Genomic DNA, 22,540 nt, shown 5'->3' on the forward strand with positions numbered 1-22,540 from the left:
GCAGAGGCTGGCGGTGTGTGGTCCGCGGAATTTGAATTGTTTAGTCGGTAGTTTTTGTAGTAAATCGCGTGAAAAGTAGTGAAAAGATTATACCATGTGTAGATTTCATGTGGAAAGTGAAGATTTCTTGCAATTTTGGGAATTTGGGCAGTTTTTTTCGCGATTTTTGTTTTCTACGCCGCTTGGTCAAGGGTTTGACAGATCATCGCGGCGGCTTCGCTCTTGCAGTAGTATTAGTGTGATGTGGGCAAGCTCGTTCTAAGGGTTGTATTCAACTCGTTAAAAAATCAAGTAGTGCGAAAGAAATAAAAGCAGTTCGCCAAGAATATTTTCGGAAGTGTCGTCATGCAGCGCTCAAGCGGCCTAAATATGGGACAACTCCCGGGTGCTTAGGACTACCAGAAACCAGAAACTTGGTGAGATCTATCCAAACTGAAATTTTCACATTTTGCCTACTTTTCAACAATCATTAAATACGCGCTGATCCCTGTTTTGCCTGATGGGATTGGAAGTTTAAAGATAGGTCGAGGACCCGTCTGGTTCTTGTACTATGTTTAGGCGGGGCCAGACAATGCCCAATGACCTCGGAATTGGGCCGCTAGGATCTCTGCCATTCTGAAATGGGTCATTGGAAGCAGCGCGAGGGCTGTCACCACCTAATACCCGGGACTGAGATAAGCTGTATCAGCTCAACCCAAGTCTGATACAAACTATACTTTCCCATAATTTCGCTGCCGGCCAGCGGGTATTGGATTGGACCACACACACACACACACTGTATCTCACCCACCAGACCCAATGTCACCCTGATGACGGTATTCATTAAAATGTTTGCAATTGCTCATTAACTATGTTTATCACTGCCCGCATCACTTTGTTCCAATAATTCTCCACGCAGATACACATCGTAGCTTGTGTGCAATCTTGTGACACTGCCTATCTTTTTCAGCAGACGGGTCACAAGATAGAATTTTACAATAGAAAGTATTTTCGCCGTTGAAGTTTTCAGTCATTCCAACAGGAATATTTAACCAAGTCATAAAAAAGACGAGGGAGAGGGGGGGGGGGGGGGGTTCTTGGTACACTAAGAAATCCAAAATCCAGTATTACATTAGTACAAAGAAGTACAAAGAAAGATCATAAGGCGATTGCCATACCTGACTTTTTGATCCGATTCGTGAATAGAGTAGAGTAGATCCACTTTGACTTTTTTTAGAAACATGCGAATTTTGATCTTTCGAGCAAGTATGAGCAAAATTTGCTATACACTGCCTGAAAGTACATTAAATTTCACGACAGAAACTGCATACGAGACATTGGTCACACCCGTACAAAATTGTTCCTGAAGGGTTGAAATTCGAAAAAATCTTGAAAATAGTTAATGCTTTCTTTCATTTCAATAGCTAAAAAGGGGGGAGGGGTCCATTCCAAGAACAGTGAAATTAACAACTTTTAAATGCCTTTCGAATGCAGCCAGAAGAATCAAATTTGGTTTAAAATTGGCTGAGTTATGCTAGTTTTAAGAAAAAATATTTTTTGCGAATTTTGAAGTTTCAGCTACTAGAAATAACAAATATGTCTGCACTCTCAAAGCCGCCAAAAATTCAAATTACATCCAATCTTGCTCAAAATTTGGGAAAGAGTTTTTGAAGGTATGAGAAAAAATAGAAAAATACTAACACTGCTGAAATTTAACATTCATTTTTTTTTTATTTTTGTCATACCTGGATCCACTGTGCACCGTATCAAAAAAAGATTGAACATAAAAATAAATGCATTTGAAGAATTGATTTTTTTGCTTCCTCCCTTGTAGATTCAGAAATGTGTTGTTGTTTGAACATTCGTGCTAAATCTTAATCCACTTTAACGAATCATCTTTTTTGTTAACTTTACAGTAGGGTACCCAGAAAAAATGACCTTTTGCTCCACAAGCGGAAAACGGTTTTTTGGGTTATTTTAAGCATCCGTGGAAATTTTGAGCGAAATTGAATAAGATTAACCCATTGATACCCGAGCCTATAGTTGGTGAGCAAAATGTTTTTCATATAAAAATGATTTTTTTGAATCGCTAATAACTTTTCAGAATCGAGTTTTACAGCTTTAGTATGTTCTACATAGTTGTAGAGCATCTTTCTTTCTTTTGAGAATATTTGGAAGGAAGTAGCACACAGTGCAGACTAAACCGTAAGAAACTTGGGTTTTCCATACATTGTTTAGATTTTCCCATACAAACTTCACCTCCGAGTATCAATAGGGGGATGGCGTCGCTATTTTTAGACCACATTTTCCACGATGACTCAGCACTTTTCCACTCTTGCAATTAAAAAAACCAGATGGCAGCACGATGTAACGCCACGTCCCTATGGGTAAATGATGATCGATTTTGCTCATATTTGGTCCAGAGTCCTAAAATAGGTCAAGGAACAATATTCAGCTTGTGGAGCGAGGTTTTGAAAAAAAGTTCTATATTTTGTGCACCCTACTTTACAGTTGGCCTGGCCGTTTATAAAAGAAGGATTTTGGAAGTAATCGCACCAATAGTATGTTTCTGAAACGATGGCTAAGCCTGATTTAGATTAGATTAGATTAGATTAGATTAGATTAGATTAGATTAGATTAGATTAGATTAGATTAGATTAGATTAGATTAGATTAGATTAGATTAGATTAGATTAGATTAGATTAGATTAGATTAGATTAGATTAGATTAGATTAGATTAGATTAGATTAGATTAGATTAGATTAGATTAGATTAAATTAGATTAGATTAGATTAGATTAGATTAGATTAGATTAGATTAGATTAGATTAGATTAGATTAGATTAGATTAGATTAGATTAGATTAGATTAGATTCGATTAGATTAGATTAGATTAGATTAGATTAGATTAGATTAGATTAGATTAGATTAGATTAGATTAGATTAGACTAGATTGGACTAAATGAAGATTGGATTGGATTGGATTGGATTGGATTGGATTGGATTGGATTGGATTGGATTGGATTGGATTGGATTGGATTGGATTGGATTGGATTGGATTGGATTGGATTGGACTAAATGAAGATTGGATTGGATTGGATTGGATTGGATTGGATTGGATTGGATTGGATTGGATTGGATTGGATTGGATTGGATTGGATTGGATTGGATTGGATTGGATTGGATTGGATTGGATTGGATTGGATTGGATTGGATTGGATTGGATTGGATTGGATTGGATTGGATTGGATTGGATTGGATTGGATTGGATTGGATTGGATTGGATTGGATTGGATTGGATTGGATTGGATTGGATTGGATTGGATTGGATTGGATTGGATTGGATTGGATTGGATTGGATTGGATTGGATTGGATTGGATTGGATTGGATTGGATTGGATTGGATTGGATTGGATTGGATTGGATTGGATTGGATTGGATTGGATTGGATTGGATTGGATTGGATTGGATTGGATTGGATTGGATTGGATTGGATTGGATTGGATTGGATTGGATTGGATTGGATTGGATTGGATTGGATTGGATTGGATTGGATTGGATTGGATTGGATTGGATTGGATTGGATTGGATTGGATTGGATTGGATTGGATTGGATTGGATTGGATTGGATTGGATTGGATTGGATTGGATTGGATTGGATTGGATTGGATTGGATTGGATTGGATTGGATTGGATTGGATTGGATTGGATTGGATTGGATTGGATTGGATTGGATTGGATTGGATTGGATTGGATTGGATTGGATTGGATTGGATTGGATTGGATTGGATTGGATTCGATTGGATTGGATTGGATTGGATTGGATTGGATTGGATTGGATTGGATCGGATTGGATTGGATTGGATTGGATAAGATTAGATTAGATTACCTGCTTGTTTTCTATGACCAGCCAAACATTTTTTCCTTAAGATTTGTATGAAAAACTGTGATGTATATGGTAAAAAGCACACAAAAAAAATCAAGAAATAATCTATTCCATCATTATTTTTGTTTTGTCCAGGATTAAAATTTGACACATTTGTTGCATCCTCAACGGTAGGTTTAAGCTTAGGCCGTTGCAAATAATTTTTGAAGTTTATGTCCCTCGACTCTGACCAAAGTCGAAAGGGAGGTTGGGAGGGGGGGGTAAAAAAAAGTATAAAAATTTAAATTACGAGCCAAGTTTCCACATTTTAATGAAAAAAGTGTTTTAAAATGCATTATACACCTGTCCAGTTGTTTTGTCATCATTGGTTTCCAAAATATTTAAGTATTGACGAAATTTTTATTTTAATTTCATAAAAGTTCAAAACATTTTTAAACAAGCCCAAACATGCTAAATATGATTATCAATGCAGAAAAATGCATTTTAGATTGTTTTCAGTTGATTAGACTTCTATTTTCATGAAAATTTTGAAGTTTTTTGAAAAAATATTTTTTTTGCCCCCTGATTTTTCAGACCAATTTTGAAGGGGGGGGGGGCGACATAAACTTTGAAAATTATTTGCAACGGCCTTATTTGAAAAAAAATCTCGATAAACGAAGAAGTAGGGGAAATTCTCGTATGTTTGGCAGGTTAAGCCCTCGCTCCTAACTCCATCCAATTAGCTGATTTTCACTATTCAAACAACTAATTTTGCAAAACTTTTGATAGAAACTTGCTTGCTCACTTCTTATTGAGATATTTGTCACTCGAGTTCAGTTGAAAACGCTGTTAATTAGCTTTAATTGAATGTCAAAGTTCTGACCTGCCAACATTAGAGGCACGCTGGAATTAAATGCTGTTCCCCTATCTGGGAAATTAAAAAACAGCAATTTGCCAAATGAAAATGACCAGAGTTTGTAGAATAGGCATAAAACTTCTGACAATTGAAAAACTATACAAGATCAATTTAAATAAAAATAATAAAACTAAATGAAGAAAACATAAAACAAGGCAAGGGATATTTTTCGTAGAACAAAAGTTGACAACCTACAAAAAAAAATCAATCATATCTCCGGAACGGCAAAAATAAGTTTAGCTCCTAATTAAATTCAAAATATGCCGAATATTGTTTTGTAGTGGTAGAAAAGAGTTCAGTTTGTAACTTACTAAAATTTAAAATAACAAGGTCTCAACTTGCATCCCAGTATGCGATTTCATCGCTCCATCAAGGTCGTCGCATGGGATCGAAACCATAAATTGCGTACGTTTTCGAGAGGAATAACAACATATTGCGCTGCTTGCCGTGGGCAATATTAAGAGCATCATCCCACTCGCCTTTTTGAATCCGCTCCATGCTGTGACGAGATGCAGTGAGTGCAGTTCAGCTGATTGCACTATAAAATCAAACTTTATTGGCTTTTGATGAATATCTGGATGGCACTTTTATTAAGATGAAGTCATTCCTTTGGTTGTGAACAAAGTTGGTGCTTTAAGTATTTTTTTGATTGATAAAAAATAGTTTTTAAAGTGAATTGCAATAAAAATTGTTTTTTATTCCTCTCAACCATCAATAACTGCCATAAACGGGAGTTCAAGCGATTTACTGGACCATTCAACCATAAACCGCTTCATTTTACAGTCAATTCACGCTATCACTTGACGTTGCCCGTGTCAGACACCCACAATCACCACCACCACCCCCATCCTTTGCCCTTCTCCCAGGGATCCTTGTCAGAGCCTTTGACGTAACTTTCTCACGAGCCCTCATTGATTGGGAGGCTTGTTAGGGCCGCTTCCGCCACCCACCCTGTTAACCCCAATCACATGAGAGAAGGCAAGGAAATGAGAACTACTAGTTTAGCTCGACCGCACGCACACAAACAAAGCACGTTCACCAACACCAACAACGCAGAGTCGCTATCCTTTTCGATTGCTCTCGTAACACAACAAAGTCACTCACAAACGGTGAGTGCCATGAGTCGTGAGAGAGAAGCTCTCTTTCTCTCGCGTTTTCCCCGGTTTTCCCGGGGCCGGAATGACGTCACAACTTGCTTCGAGACTGCTGCTGCTGGTGAGGGGGTGACATTGGACCTGGTGAGTGGGTGGTTGGTTGTTTTGTGCTTTATTGTGCTCGCGGAAGCGCGTCCTGTGTTTTTTTTTCTCGCTGCATGCAGGATGGCTCCTGGTTTTGTGAGGAGGATATAACGGTACGTCCTGTGAGAGCATTTGTTGTGCAATGAAGTGTGCAAACAAAAACGCAAATCGTTAGTGAAACGAGATGGGTTCGGTTTCGGCACGCTTCGGTGGGGTTTTCCGATTTGGATTTGAATGTTTGGTTCAATGGTTGTTTGCAATGATCTGTTAAATTTAGAATTCATCGAATTTCTTCCACTTTATCTTGCTTATCTTTATGTTGCTCTAAGACAAATTTGTTGGAAATTGGACGATCTTTATGAAAAAAAATACACTGAAAGAAAAATACACGCCACTTCTATAAAAGTTTAATTTAAAGGTGATGTCACGATTAGGTTTTTTGATTGTTTTTTGCAATTTCTAAATTACGGACTTGATTTATCAGTCTCGAAAATAATTTTACCGGAAAGCTCGTCCAATTTCCTATAAGTTTGCATTTGACAGCATTTCAATTGAATGTATAGGCTTACAAATATAAGCATAATTACATTGCTCATAACTGAGAACAGTATATTTTTTTCAGTGTGGTAGAAACCTGATAGTAAATAAGCTTACGTAAATATTAAAACGAGTCAAATTAAAAAGCTGTCAAAGGCAAACTTATAGGAAATTGGACGAGCTTTCCGGTAAAAATATTTTCGAGACTGAAAAATCAAGTCTGTCATTTGGAAATTGCAAAAAACCATAAAAAACCCTATTTTTTCAACATTTTTATTTTTAAAACCGCTGTATCTTCACAAGGATTGGACATAGGACAGTGGTCAATATAGAGATTTTTATGTAAAATTGTCTGGGGCATCGAAAATTTGGAAATTTTGACTTCTAGACCACTTTTCAAAAAAACAGTTTTAGTAATTGATATTTGTATTTTTTTGGGAGAGACATACCATCCTGCATTTTTCGTGAGTCTTTTTTTACATTTTAGGCTATTTCCCCAAAAAATTTGGACGAAAAAAATCGTGACCTCACCTTAAAATTTAACTTTTAAACATAAAAATTGAAAAATCTCATAGAAGTGGCGCACGGTGGGTAAGAAGGGGATTATTATGCAACTTGCATGCACCTCATGCAAATTTCTCCTGGAGGTTGTTGGGGGGACTATTCTGAGTCAGTAAAATCGATTACCAAAATATTCTGTCGGTGAAAACTGATTTTATCGCGATTTGAAGTTAAAAAACTTAATATATCACCTAATACCTCAAAAATACGTCTTAAATCTCGGTCTAACTCTGGACAAAGAAGTTAATTTTCATCAAGATATCAATTCTTAGTTCCCAAAATATATTCCTGACATAGTATACCTTTAATCGGTCGATTACTTGAGTCCCAGCGTCATCTGGAGGTGTAAAACAGTGTTATTTCTAAAAAAATGTTTTCAATTTGCTCTGGTAAATAAACTGAAATGTCAGAATGCAAAAAAACTGATGCTGTAGCATTTTTGCAAACAATATGATGAACAATTTTGCAAAAAAAAAGTATGATATTTTATCCAATTTCAGTAATGTTATATCTATTTCAGTAGGAAAATTGCTGCCAATTTTCAAAATTCTTCGGTATTTAACTCATTCCTGTTATAAACAGCTACTACGATCATACTCAGAAGGATGTAACAAAAATTACTTTTTGGCGGGCATTCAGGGGCTGGTTCTGGTGGGCGTACTGAGCTCAAATTTCAAATATGAGCTTGATTGAACTTAATAGGAGCTGTCACTTTGCATTTGAATTTAAATGGGATTTAACCCGTAAAACACATTTTTTCAAAAATGTAGACTTTTTAAGCACTTTGGCCACTGAAGCTTTTATTTTCAACATCATTGGCGTGTAGGCCAGATCCTTGCGCATGTTTTGTTATATATAACATTGAAGTTTTGAGCAAAATGAATTGGCACGTCGCCTATCTTTTCTGCTTAGCCGTTTTTTCGAAAAATTTCAAAACTTTGAAGGCCTGAGCTCCACAGTACTTAAATTCAATGTTATATATACCAAAATATGCGCAAGGATCTGGCCTACACGCCAATGATGTTGAAAATAAAAGCTTCAGTGGCCAAAGTGCTTAAAAAGTAAAAAAATGTGTTTCACGGTTTTTTTTTAAATACTTTTTTTTATTTTATTTATTTTTTGGTTAAATCCCATTTAAAAAGCTTTCTCCAGAACATTTCTAAGTTGATCAGCTCATGTTCAGTGATATTCTACTCTTCTCCACCAAACTCGATACAGCGTTTCAAAATTCAATTTTAAAATATATCGATAACCTTTCCACGTCCAATGCACCAGGATCGTGTGTCCTGTGCACTTTAGTTTCGCACCATTTCTCCCCCCCCTAAAGTGTGGGTGCACTTTTTTCCCCAGCTCATTGTCACCACCGTGGACCATTCATGATATCAGGCGCAGCAGACGTAAGGTCTGTACGTGATTTCATACACGCCCTCATACACACGAGCCCCGTCACACCCCCGTCATTTCACTCCCATGTGAGTGAGAGACGGTCGATGAAAAGCATTCAAATAAAGAGAGAAGAAGGGGAGGGGGATGCTGCTGCTCATTATTATCCTTTATCCTGCCACCCAGTTTTTTCGCTTTGCTGCATTTTACTCTCGTCATCACCCACCCAACCTGAAGCTGCTCACACTCACAGACTTGAAGGACACTTCCGTATAAAATAGCTACATGTATTCAGTTTACCGATAGTAAAACGTTCCACATGCACATCATTGGGAACGAATTTAGGGTGGATCCTTATTTAGTTTTGGAAACTGATTTGAGACAAGAAATTGGTTGAATGAACCACCCTAGCGATCATATCTGCACACTAGGGTAGCTTTAAATCGCACGGAAAAGCCATTTCTGTGCGCCATCAACTTGCTTTGGGGGCTGCTGCTGGTGATGATGCTGCTGTGCCCATACGAAGGTGGCCTCCCTCGTCGCTCGATATGACGTGGTGAATGGGGACGAGTTGCACGGATGCTGTGAGCGGGGTGTCATCAGCAACCAGGTCAACAAATGCGTCATAGTTTTGTGGGTGGGAAAACTCCCGCCTCCCAGCTTCCTGTGTGTTTGTATAACTATGACTCTGTACTAGTTTCTCGCTGGAGGTGTGCACGCTGCAACTGAACGGTGCCGCAGTTTTTCTTGCTCAAGGATAATAGAGATTCTTGTTTTTTCCTGAGTTTTTCCTCTGCGCTTCAAAGATAAAAGTTCCGTTACAGTGAATTATTGTGGTTATTTTTGAGATCTTTTGCCATTTTTTTTGCTGAAGTTTACGTGAGAAGAAAATAGTTTTTTTTTTGTTTTGGTAGATTTTGCAATTATAATTCAATTTGAAGTTAGTTTAATTTGTTTATTGTGCAACAGTAGAGTTGAAAAATATTGTGATCCAACTTCAAAAAGTACCCCGATATGAATTATCTGGTCATAACTTGAGACAGGGTTGCCAGATCTTCAAACCTTCATACTTGTTGGGATGGTCGTTGAATTACCTATTTAATGATAGGTCAAAATATGGGTCCGGACATGGGACCGACAACTCATACAGCAGTTGCCCCGACTCCTCTTCGAATTTCGTGAAACTTTGTTCTAAGGGATAATTTTGATCCCTGATCACGAATACTAAATCCATTTTGCCTTCCTCACTGAGGTAAGGCTATAATCCTGCTCTAAAATTGAACTTTTTATTTAAAGCTCGAAAACCCACCTTGATGTATACATATCGACTCAGAATCGAAAACTGAACAAATGTCTGTGTGTATGTGTGTGTGTATGTGACCAATAATTTCACTCAGTTTTCTCAGCACTGGCTGAACCGATGTTGACCAAACCAGTCGCATTCGACTTGGTTTAGGGTCCCATACGGTGCTATTGAATTGTTTGAAGTTTCGATAAGTAGTTCAAAAGTTATGTATAAAAATGTGTTTTCGCATATTTTCGGAAGTTGAATAAAAGGCAGTAAACTGAACCAAACATCATCATGCTACACATCGTTAGTTAGTTAATTGAAAGACCTTTCCTACGAGCCCAAAACATTGAAGATCTGGCAACCCTGTCTCGAGTTCTGACCACTTAAGTGATATTTATGTACTTTTTTGTAGCTGGATCTCACTTAAATGTATGTAAACAATGTCCGGATCCACCATCCGACCCATCATTGGTAAGGTAATCGAAAGAACTTTCCAACGAGCCCAAAACATTGAAGATCTGGCAACCCTGTCTCGAGTTCGACCACTTAAGTGATATTTATGTACTTTTTTGTAGCTGGATCTCACTTAAATGTATGTAAACTATGTCCGGATCCACCATCAGACCCATCGTTGGTAAGGTAATCGAAAGACCTTTCCAACGAGCCCAAAACATTGAAGATCTGGCAACCCTGTCTCGAGTTCTGACCACTTAAGTGATATTTATGTACTTTTTTGTAGCTGGATCTCACTTAAATGTATGTAAACTATGTCCGGATCCACCATCAGACCCATCGTTGGTAAGGTAATCGAAAGACCTTTCCAACGAGCCCAAAACATTGAAGATCTGGCAACCCTGTCTCGAGTTCTGACCACTTAAGTGATATTTATGTACTTTTTTGTAGCTGGATCTCACTTAAATGTATGTAAACTATGTCCGGATCCACCATCCGACCCATCGTTGGTAAGGTAATCGAAAGACCTTTCCTACGAGCCCAAAACATTGAAGATCTGGCAACCCTGTCTCGAGTTCTGACCACTTAAGTGATATTTATGTACTTTTTTGTAGCTGGATCTCACTTAAATGTATGTAAACTATGTCCGGATCCACCATCAGACCCATCGTTGGTAAGGTAATCGAAAAACCTTTCCAACGAGCCCAAAACATTGAAGATCTGGCAACCCTGTCTCGAGTTCTGACCACTTAAGTGATATTTATGTACTTTTTTGTAGCTGGATCTCACTTAAATGTATGTAAACAATGTCCGGATCCATCATCCGACCCATCGTTGGTAAGGTAATCGAAAGACCTTTCCAACGAGTCCAAAACATTATTGAAGATTTGGCAACCCTGTCTCAAGCTATGACCACTTATGAGCCCTTGAGTGATATGTGTATTTTTTGTATTCCGGAACTTAACGAAATTAGACGAAATTTGTGTGCAAACCCATCATATCACATATCACCCATTGTTGGCAAAGAGTGAGGAAGGCACATAGGTGGATTAAGTTAGTTTTTCAATAACTCGTGACGGTAGGGCTATACGACCTCTTGCATTTATTAGCATTTTAAAAAGATATGTTTTTCAGTAAAGTATAGTAATGTACACTAAATGTTTCTTTACTCGAAATTGACGAAGCAAAATCGCAAATTCAAGAAAAATCGTTATAATCGGAAGCGCAAGCCTATTTTAAAAAGATTTACCAGTTTGATTTTCGTTGTTTGGGTATTAAGCTACGCATTATCTTGTCGAAAGAGTTTTTTCTGCGCGATAGTAAAGCTGTGGTTGATCAATCGTTTCTTGATATGAGTCTTCCATTCATGGGTTTAGATTTATCATATGAAAACGAACTGTTTAATCACTGCTGTGGGGTCAGAGTTGAAGATATTTGCGCCACGAGACGTGCAATCTAAAAAATCTGGAGCATCGTTTGAAAAGGGCATACAGTCAAAACTCGATTATAAGAAGGCCTTGTGAAAATTGCACTCCGAATAATCGAATCAACATTTTTTTCCACTGTCTTATGTTTGATCGTTGAGCTTAGGTATGACTTCTTAATTACTCTAAAGTGATTTAGATTTGGCATGATGGCGTTGATGAAATATTTAGAAAATGCATTTTTAAGCAATTAATTTTTCAAATTCATTCAAATTGGACCAACATGGGTTCACAGAATTCGAATTTGATGTTGAAAGGAAGACAATAATAACATATGAACACAAATTTATGTTCATGATCCTATTTTCAGTCCCTTACAAACCTTTGGATGATCGAGGTTTCGGATAATCGAGTCTGGAGATGCCAATAGTTAATTAACAACAAAATGAAAAAGACGAAGATACATTAAAAGAAAAATATTATTTTGATATGAGGAATGAACTAAGTGATGAAATCTAAAAAGAAGAGTATGAAGATTAACTTACGAACTCATTATTTTAAGATCTAGTGATTTAGAACTCTGTAAACTTTCCTCTTTCGCTATCCACCATGTTGAAACAAATGCACTAAAATGTAAAGTCTCTATAATCAACTGATTTTTTTTTCGTTGCTCAACTGTAAAAAAAAAAGTGGAATATGTCAATCAAGGGGAAATATGTGAACTTGTCGAATATGCAATAAAAAAGATGCTAACAAACTTTTAATTTCATCATCATTAATCTGATTCGCGTTGCTTAAATATAGTAAGGTTTTGTAGAAATAAATATTAGAAACCTGTTTGTGTGATTTTTTTTTCTCTTGCAAAATAAGTCATGGCCTGCATCTCAGCAAAGGAACAATGGATCAAAAATGTTCTAAAGAAAATATAGCAGAGAATTTGAATTTGGGGTAGTTTGAAAACGGTTCACTTTATCAAAATATCACAAGATCTTTGAAAGCAATATCAAATCTGAAGTCAAAAAGAGCTTAGAAATCATTTAAATGTATTTTTAACAGTTTCTAAAAATCGCTATTTCAAAAATTCAAAGCAATGCAAATAACAAATCGTCCATCAAACACTTTTTATCATTAGTTAGCACTTTATCTCCAGTAAAACGTAACATAAAAAGTAACACTTACAATTTAAATTTTATTATGGGTAAAATACCTTTACATTCATTGCAATTTTTTTGAAAGTTGATTAGCTTATTGAATGCCGAATTTTAAACCATGATATAAATTGGTTTGAATGGAAATTAAAACAAAAAAATGTATTAAAAGACATGTCAAATCGATTGTAAAATATTCAGGTAATTTTGAATTAACTCTACACCAAAACAAAACGTTAAAATCAGGAAAATAAATATTTTCATAAATTCATTGATAGTAGCTTTTCCGCCAATATTTGAATAAAATTGAAATTCAATCTATGTCAATCAGAACATTTAAACAAATTTCAAACGCTTTTTTCATATTTTAAGTTTTTTATAAACGGGTAATTCTCCGCCAACTCACACAGCAGTTGCCCCGACCCCTCTTCGTTTTGCGTGAAACTTTGTCCTAAAGGGTAACTTTTGTCCCTGATCACGAATCCGAGGTCCGTTTTTTGATATCTCGTGACGGAGGGGCGGTACGACCCCTTCTATTTTTGAACATCCGAAAAGAGAGGTGTTTTTCAATAATTTGCAGCCTGACACGGTGATGAGATAGAAATTTGGTGTCAAAGGGACTTTTATGTAAAATTAGACGCCCGATTTAATGGCGTACTCAGAATTTCAAAAAAACGTATTTTTCATTGAAAAAAACACTAAAAAAGTTTTAAAAATTCTCCCAATTTCCGTTACTCGACTGTAAAAAATTTTGGAACATGTCATTTTATGGGAAATTTAATGTACTTTTCGATTCTACATTGACTCAGAAGGGTCATTTCTTCATTTAGAACAAAATTTTTCATTTTAAAATTTCGTGTTTTTTCTAACTTTGCAGTATTATTTTTTAGAGTGTGACAATGTTCTACAAAGTTGTAGAGCAGACAATTACAAAATAGTTGATATATAGACATAAGGGCTTTGCTTATAAACATCACGAGTTATCGCGATTTTACGAAAAAATGTTTTGAAAAAGTTGGTCGTCATCGATCATGGCCGTTCATGGTCACCCGTGACAGACACGGACGACGAAACAAAGTGAAACGCAAAAAGTTACTTTTTCAAAACTTTTTTTCGTGAAATCGCGATAACTCGTGATGTTTATAAGCAAACCCCTTATGTCTATATATCAAATTTTTTGTAATTGTCTGTTCTAAAACTTTGTGGAACATTGTTACACTCTAAAAAATAACCCAGCAAAGTTAGAAAAAACACGAAATTTTAAAATGAAAAATTTTGTTCTAAATGAAAAAATGACCCTTCTGGGTCAATGTAGATTCGAAAAGTACATTAAATTTCCCATAAAATGACATGTTCCAAAATTGTTTACAGTCGAGTAACGGAAAATCGGAGAATTTTTAAACTTTTTTAGTGTTTTTTTCGATGAAAAATACGTTTTTTCGGAATTCTGAGTACGCCATCAAATCGGGCGTCTAATTTTAGATAAAAGTCCCTTTGACACCAAATTTCTATCTCATCACCGTTTCAGGCTGCAAATTATTGAAAAACACCTCTTTTTTCGCATGTTCAAAAATGGAAGGGGTCGTACCGCCCCTCCGTCACGAGATATCAAAAAACGGACCTCGGATTCGTGATCAGGGACAAAAGTTACCCCTTAGGACAAAGTTTCACGCTAATCGAAGAGGGGTCGGGGCAACTTTTCCCGATTTCGTGTGAGTTGGTAGAGAATTACCCAAACATAATATTCTGAAATTTGGATTGTAAAATAGCTTCGCAGGGTTACTTTAAAAGTGTCACAATGTTCTACAAAATTGTACGGCTTCAAAAAAATACATAAATATTACTCTTAACCCTTTAAGGCCTGAATCTTTGCAAACATCTCTTAGAATTATGATGGGAGAATAATTGCAAGGGCCATACGAAAATATTGAGGTCATTTTGCAAATGAACGTTACCTTGCTTAACAAACACCTAAAGATTCGTCCTTTTGTAAAATTACCTTAGCAATAGGATAGTTTTGTATATTTTGAGTTAAGTGGTCATGACATGTGACGGGTGTTTATCAAGTTTTGTTGTCCTGTTTTAGTTTGGTATATACTTGAGGTTATTCAGATACCAGTGTTACAGTACTTAATTAAAAGAGAGGGATTATGAACCCTCTACTGCCCAAATTTTTTTTTAAGCGATAAAAATGATTTTAATCCGTTCGGAAAAAGACAAAACTATTAAAATATTGTTTTCATAACGATTTTCTAAATGCTATTCAAAATCCCACACATTTTGCTCTACTAGTACACAATTACGACACACATTAATGCAAGGGCATTCTCCTCGCACAACTTGTTTACATCCTTATCAGTGACGGAATCAGTTCATTTATACCAAATCTCGTTATTTCTCTCTCTTTCGAAAAAAAAACCCTAAAAAAACTAACCTTTCTCGATCCGTTAAATTCTCTCTTTTTCCGACACTCACTCTCCCGTTTCCTGATGTCCTTCGCCCTCCCCCCCAGGGGGCAGGAAGGGAGTACAAAATTTTCCCACGACACTTTAGTCCTTCGTGAGAGTCCGCCGTGAGCGCAAGGTGAAAAACCAGCAGAACCAGCAGCAGCAGCCAGGATATTCGTGTTTGCTTTAAATTGAACAAGGTGAACAGAGACACCCCCCCTAGAAAAAGGATAGTTTTGGTGGGGTTTTTGTGAAAATTCAGGAAAATTTACGCCGAAAAACGGTGTGGCGTGGGCGTGTGCGGGAAAATTTGCAAGGAAAAAGCTGAATTTTCGTGCTGGAAACCAAAGATTGTGTGGGGCTTTTCCGAGAGGGGGGCGAGCTCGTTTTTTTTGGGGTTAATGTTAGTCTGTGCGTACGTGTGTGTGTGTTGTTCAGTAAATATAACATGGCTGTAAAGTAGCAGTAAAAGCGAGGAATACATAACAAGAAGGAAAATCCGAAGGAATTTGGTCGATTTTTACGAGTTTCACTTAAAAATCGAATCGAGGAAAATCGACGAGGATCAAGGATAGAAAAAAAAAACAAAGGAAAACAGCTCACGAGTGAATCCAAGTGAAGCAGAGTCGAAATCATTTTTGGGAAAATCCCGTGGAAAACAGAGGGCGTGCAAAGCCCCGTGTGAGTGTGGTTGTGCGCTCGGGGAGTTCTCAAGGATATACAGCAGGAGGATATCAGTAACAGTAGCAGCAGCAGCAGCAGTGTGAAGGAATTTCCACAACAACACCAGCAGCAGCAGACCCACCACAGAGTGAGTGAGTTGTGTGTGAGATGCTAATGGCGGGGGTGGATTTGACTCTTTTGTGAGGAGTTTTTTTCCGTCAAAAAAAAAATCGGAGCCTCCTTTAAGGGGGTGACACAGGACTTCCGTCACCGCCGCCTCCACCACCGCTCGGAGTGATGCGAAAAACGGATTCACATAGATAGGAAGAAAATTTGTGCGGAAAAGTTACACCCCGTCGAGGGGAAAAACTGTCTCCACCTACAACTGTAAGCAAGCAGTAGCAATGCCGCCCAAGGTGACAGGACTAGAAATGTGTTTTTTACTCTTCTTTTGTGAAGCAAATCTCGTGGAGCGAGGGTGTATTATGTAAAGCAGAAGGTCTAGGACCGCTAGTACCGAGTTTTGGCACCAACCTGACTCAATGGAGAAACAAAAAAAAAGTAGTGAAATTCGATCAAATTTACTGGGACGAACAATCTTGCTTGGTCGCTGAATTTATGATTGGCAATTTGGTAAAATTAAGGGTGTGATTAAAAACGTTGCAAATAAATAGTTACTATGTTTATCGTTTTTCTGTACCAAAAAAAGGGTAATTCTCCGCCAACTCATACGAAATCAGAAAAGTGCCCGACTCCTCTTCGATGTGCATTTGGCCGTCCCAAAAAAATGAAAAGTTGTCAAATCTTTGGTGCTCACCCCTAGAATGATAGATTAGGATGTCAGGAACAATGTTTCCATACAACAAACAATTCCCAAAAATGGTTTACAATTGGTTTACAACTCGCGCGCTGAGCTTAAATGAAAAAAGTGCATTTTTCGAGTACTTATCAGAAATGCACCTAACAATCATACTATCGTCATTCAAAATTGGTCGCCTTGGGCTTCAAGTTATAGTTTTATGTCCCTTGAACAAATTCCTGTACAAACACACTCCATAAAAGCATGTGTTTGGGCATAGCAGGGCGTTTTAGGGAGAAAAAATTGTATTTTTTAGCAAAAGAAAAATCAAAAATTACTCCCCAAAACGAGCCAAAAAATGTTGCAGCCAAAACTAATGCATGCAGCTTATATGAAATTTCACGGAGGATATTTTGCTTTAACATTCAATTTATATCCACGCAATGCCTAGATATTTGCCTTTTAGTGAACAAAAATTGGGGAAGTTTCAAAATTCTTCGCGTTTTAGCATAAAACATTGGCTACTATGATTACAAACGGGAAGGCATATAATTTGGATATATTTATTTTGCTCGCCTTAAAACGATATTTGCTTATAACATTTCATTAAAAAAAAACATGAGATTTTCTCACAATGTGACGATCTTAAAATTTTCCCATCAACATGAAAAACTTTAAAATTTGAAATCAAATTAGCATTGGTCTAAAAGATAATTTTATCACAAAGAATTAAGTGGTAATAACTAAAGACAGGGTTGCCAGGTCTTTGAAATTTTGTGATCGTTTGGAAGATTTCTCGAGTACCTATCCAATGAAGGGTCGGATAATTGATCCGGACATTGTTTACATACAGAAAAGTGAGATCCGGCTTCAAAAAAGTACTTAAATGTGGTCATAATTTGAGACAGGGATGCCAGATCTTCAAGCTTCTGGACCCGTTTGCAAGGTATTGTTACTACATATCCAACGATGTATAATATGATGGTATTTCAGTTGATTTCCGGTCCCTTATCTATCCGGATTTATGCAAAAACTAATTTTTATACTTAGCTTTTGAACTAATTATCGAAATTTTATCAAAATTAATAAGTACGTATGGGCCCTAAACACGGGTATGAATCTTTAAGCAATTTCAATATGGTGACTTGTATCAGAAGAAAGTGAGGCATTTTTGCTAGTTCTTACTGTTCTGTGTACTGCGTTCACGTCCGCTAACATCGACCACACACATACTAACACAAAGTACCACCGAGAGGCAAAAGGTAATTACGAATATGTTTGGCACTTTCGTTAAAAAATATGTGGTTTTGCAAAAAACAAATAACAAAACCAACTTTTAAGTGTAGTTTGACTATTAAACTTGTGATTCGTTGCTGATTTGTTTGAAAGTTTGTTAAAAATAATAAGTTTTTTTGCAGCACCCCTTCTGGTCGGAAATCTCTGTTGTCACCTTTTGGTTCCTTGGATTAGCCATGGATAAGGCTACCAACTGTACGGAATTTTTCCTTATCGTAAGGATTTTCGACTCTCTTCGCGGATTTTCAACAGGCCGGTATTTGTGTACAGAATTTTTCGCATAATACGGATTTGTACGGAATTTTGACAATTTTTGAAATTGATTTGCTTTTCTAATCTAGCTAAAGCTTTTTCTAATAAGAAAATTTAATTTATCTGTCAATTTGTTTTAAAGAGATAATTTGGATAGTTTTCTGGGTTTTCCTCAGTTCACAATTGATTGTCAATTATGGCTCTTTTCAAATTCCTTACAAAACATTTTTATCCGATAAAAGATCCAATGGTTTTCTATAGCTTGTAAATACCTGTAAACATTTTTATTACAAATCTAGAGTTTGTTTTAAAAGATTCAGCTTTTGTGTTTAACAGTTGTATAGAACCTTGAAAAAAAAAGTGTCGAAATGTTTTCATGAGAACGATAATATTTTTATAAGCAAACTTGACATTTCGAAGACTTTTAAACGTTTAACAAAAAAAAAATGGAGGAATATGAAATTTGATTCAGCAAATCGCGGTTTATTTTGTAAATATTTTTAAAGTGCAAGTCATAAGCAAAGTGAAATTTGTAAAATGTATAAACGAAACAGTTTTATGTTTTTTATTTCAAATTTATTAATTATTCCTTGACAGTTTTTGTTATACCATGGTGTCATATCAGCAAAGTGTACGGAATTTTGCTCAGCAAGAGTTGGTAGCCTTAGCCATGGATCATTTCACAGTGTAATAAACAGGGTAGCACCACGCGGCGCCACCGTTTTGAAGGAGGAAATGATTCAAGTTTTTCAGACGAGTTTCAATCCCGTGCCCTAAACCAAATCGAATGCAACTGGTTTTACCATTATCGCCGTAGGCTTAGTGATTTCTCACGTCTGGGGCATGTGTATTCTCTTTTATTGAACTTTTGTTTTTCTAATGTTCGACTCATATAGTTAAAATGTTTTCGCTGAATTGCTTCTATTTTATCTCTATACGTTCAATTGAATTTTATATTATAGCTACATTTAACATTTTGTCCAGCCAAATTGATAAAATGATTTGAATTTTTTGCGACTTTTTGCCAGTAGATTTTTTTTAGGTTTTCATCCTGCTTTTCAAAAACTATATTAAAAATGAAAATCAGAACAAAAATAAAAAAAGTGGTATTTTTTTATTTCTACGGGAACTATCCACTCAGATAATCAAATATCGTGAAAAATTAAACAGGATTCTGAAAAAACTGTAACGTTCTTAAAATGTGATTTTAAAAATCAATAAAACTATTCATTTAATCTTGAATAAACCAAGCTTGAATCTTAAAATTTCTATTAAAATTATACCTTAAAAATAAAAAGAAGTAGTCCTGTTGTGATTCACAACGAATGAAAATATCACCTAATTTATTTAATTTCCTAAGAAACACTGTTATTGATACTCCAAATAGCTATTTATTTTCTGAATATTTTTCTCTAATTCAATGGAATTCAATTTTCCTTTCTATATTCTGATAGTTTGCTCCTCCAGTCAATGATAAATTGACTCAGGGAAGAGAATGTTTCTACTGAATGTTACTTTTACATGAATGTTTGCATTTAATTGAATTTCGATTCTGGGACGATAGGTACACCTGAAGGTTGGTCAACGAGGTTTCTGTGAAAAGTCCATTTTTATAGCAGGATTATCATTTCTTCAATTAGGAAGGCAAAAACAAATTTTAATATAAAAATTATCCTCTTCAAATCAAGTTTCCTATTCATAATTCAAAAAGTGTCAAACTTCTCCACAAAATTACACTCAAAATTACACCAAAAAGGGTGTCCAAACTAATTCCTCTAATAATTGATGGAATAATTTAATCACCTTTTGATTTTCACGATAAAAATTGGGTTTTATTTAAATTTATCGATATGAATGATATTTTGTCTCAAAATATAATCTCCAAAATTCGCTGTAGCCTGTAGCAGAGCACATTCCTTGTAGTTTCTGAGTAACCCCACGCTCTCCTTGAAGGCTTGAATGATGCAACCCATAATGAAAGCGATCATTTGGTGACAGAAACACGAAATTTATGCTAGTTTTCTTTTGAACTGTTTTATCGAAGAATATTATCCATGGTAAAACAATTAAAATCGTTTGAATTATATTTATTTGCTATTTTAAGGCTCACAGTCCCCAGGGGAGGTTAAACTATTTAAACTTACTATCCAAACTGATTAATTGGGCAAACAATTGATACAATATTCAGCTGATTTGATCTCAAGTAATGCCAATAATAAGAGTGATATTAAAAAAAACCGCAAACCAATTGACTGGGCGTCAAAAGTACCAGGCTTTGAGATGAGCTGTGTTGTGCGGTAAAGGATATTCTGAAGGAGACAAAAATGATAATATTGTGGAAAAGCCATGCTCGGCTCAGCTCTATGTAAGTTTGTAGGCATAACGTTGTCACTTTTTTTTCTTATTATCTGTTCGTTGACTCTGTCGACCGAAGTAGGACTATAAGAACTCGAGAGTGACATGAAGAACTTGCCATGTTCTTGACTTTTGGATGGCATATTTTTTTACTTGTTTTTTTTGTAACACTGTTGGATTATTGAGTGCTATGAGGAATTCAAGATAAAAACAAAATTTATCAGAGGAAGAATCAAATCCTTTTCTTTGTTAAATATTTCCTGTATACATTTTTGTTTCGTTTGTTTATGTTTCAATAAGTTAGTGTGCCCCAACGTCATTAGTGCACTCTGCATGAAATTTTAATTACATAACACACAAACCTGTTTGTAATGCTGGCCCAAACCTAGATAGACATTCTGGCAGGCACCCCTCCCCTCTGTTTTATACCCTTTGCGTGTGTATGTGCCACCGTTTCGACTGCACCAGGAGAATAAGCTCCCCAAGGGCTGCAAAAGCTAGACACACGAACAAAAAAAAAAACTGGAAATAAAATAAAATAATGCCAACCAACCGGTCGGAAAAGCTCCCCCTCACCCCATCTCCTTCCATCACAACACCCACCCATCCCGTGAGAATATCTTTTAATGTTTGAAGGCCGCGAACAAGGTTGGACCTGTTCTCTTTTTTGACAAAAATTATCGATTATTTTGGAACACGAAACCGTATGTCTGTTTTTTTTGCATTTCGCTGCCAAATCAACTTTTGGCCCCGAAAGGCGAGGAAATTTCGTTTTGCATATAAATACAATATCCTATCACTGCGCTGCCAGATGTCAGAGAGCTCTGTGGGGTGCCACATGATTGATATAAACTCAGGCATCGTTTCCGCTCAGCCGTGGTGTGTCTATTTTAGTTTATTTATAAACAGATAGAGTTTTACGGCGTGACAGCGTGAATGAACCGATACGAAGGGATTAATCAAAGGATAGGGATAGGGACCATGCTGATTTATCAGCTCATTAACACTGTTCAGAAGCAGATTATTATCAGATTCTAAATTTAAATTTTATGTCACAGCGAATTTTAATTTGGGTCATGGAATATCACACACTGAAATGTGAATTGCTTTCTATATTTTGGAAGCAATATCGATGCTCAAAATCAAAATCAAACTATTCGCTCTATAGCATTGCCTTGGCGTTCTCGATTGCGAGATTCCTACTCGAAACTAGGTGTTCGAAGGCTTGATTGTTGAGGCAATTGCAAACCTCTTTTTACACCTAAGCTTCCATCCACCCCAGGATTCGAACTGATGACCGTTGGATTGTTAGTCCAACTGCCTACCGACGGAAGGCGTGATCAGACAAATCTCGTCTCGAAAAATGACACTGGGACCGTCTGGGATCGAACCCAGGCCGACTAGGTGAGAGACAATCACGCTTACCCCTACACCACGGTTCCCGGCAAATATCGATGCTAATTAATATTTATAATTATGTACGAGGGGATATGATGTTAGACTATTGAGCAATTCTCTGAGATTTCGGTCGTTCGATTTTTTTTTTGTGTTTTTCAATCCGGCTGAAACTTTGTTGGTACCTTCGGTATGCCCAAAGAAGCCATCTTGCAGAATAAGTTTGCCCATATACTTTTCCATACAAATTTGGCAGCTGTCCATACAAAAATGATTTATGAATGTTGAAAAATCTGTATCTTTTGAAGGAATTTTTTCATCGATTTGGTGTCTTCGGCAAAGTTGTAGGTATGAATAAGGACTACACTGGAAAAAAGGATACACGGTAAAACTATGTTTTGGTGATTTTTTATTTTACTATTTGTCACTAAAACTTGATTTGCTTAAAAACAATGTTTTTATTTTATTTATTTTCTGATACGTTTTAGGGGACATCAAATGCCAACTATTCAGAAATTTACAGAATGGGCAAAAAATCT

At 36.4% G+C, this 22,540-nt stretch overlaps 1 protein-coding gene across 5 annotated transcripts in view; it reads left to right on the forward strand.

Moving 5' to 3' along the window:
* The window catches only part of LOC120428565 (G-protein coupled receptor 52), a 103,087-nt gene that overhangs the window by 53,813 nt on the left and 26,734 nt on the right, over nt 1-22,540 (forward strand). The window contains exon 1 of one of the 5 annotated variants that reach the window (XM_052709282.1): nt 15,352-16,056. The exons of 1 other annotated variant lie outside the window; for it this stretch is intronic. The gene's annotated coding sequence lies outside the window, so the exon portion shown is untranslated. Of the gene's footprint in view, nt 1-15,351; nt 16,057-16,272; nt 16,292-22,540 lie in introns of those variants that run through there. 3 more of the 5 variants (XM_039593600.2, XM_052709285.1, XM_052709284.1) reach the window with 3 other exon arrangements.

Source organism: Culex pipiens, chromosome 3, assembly GCF_016801865.2.
Source record: "Culex pipiens pallens isolate TS chromosome 3, TS_CPP_V2, whole genome shotgun sequence".
NCBI classification, from domain to species: Eukaryota; Metazoa; Arthropoda; class Insecta; order Diptera; family Culicidae; genus Culex; species Culex pipiens.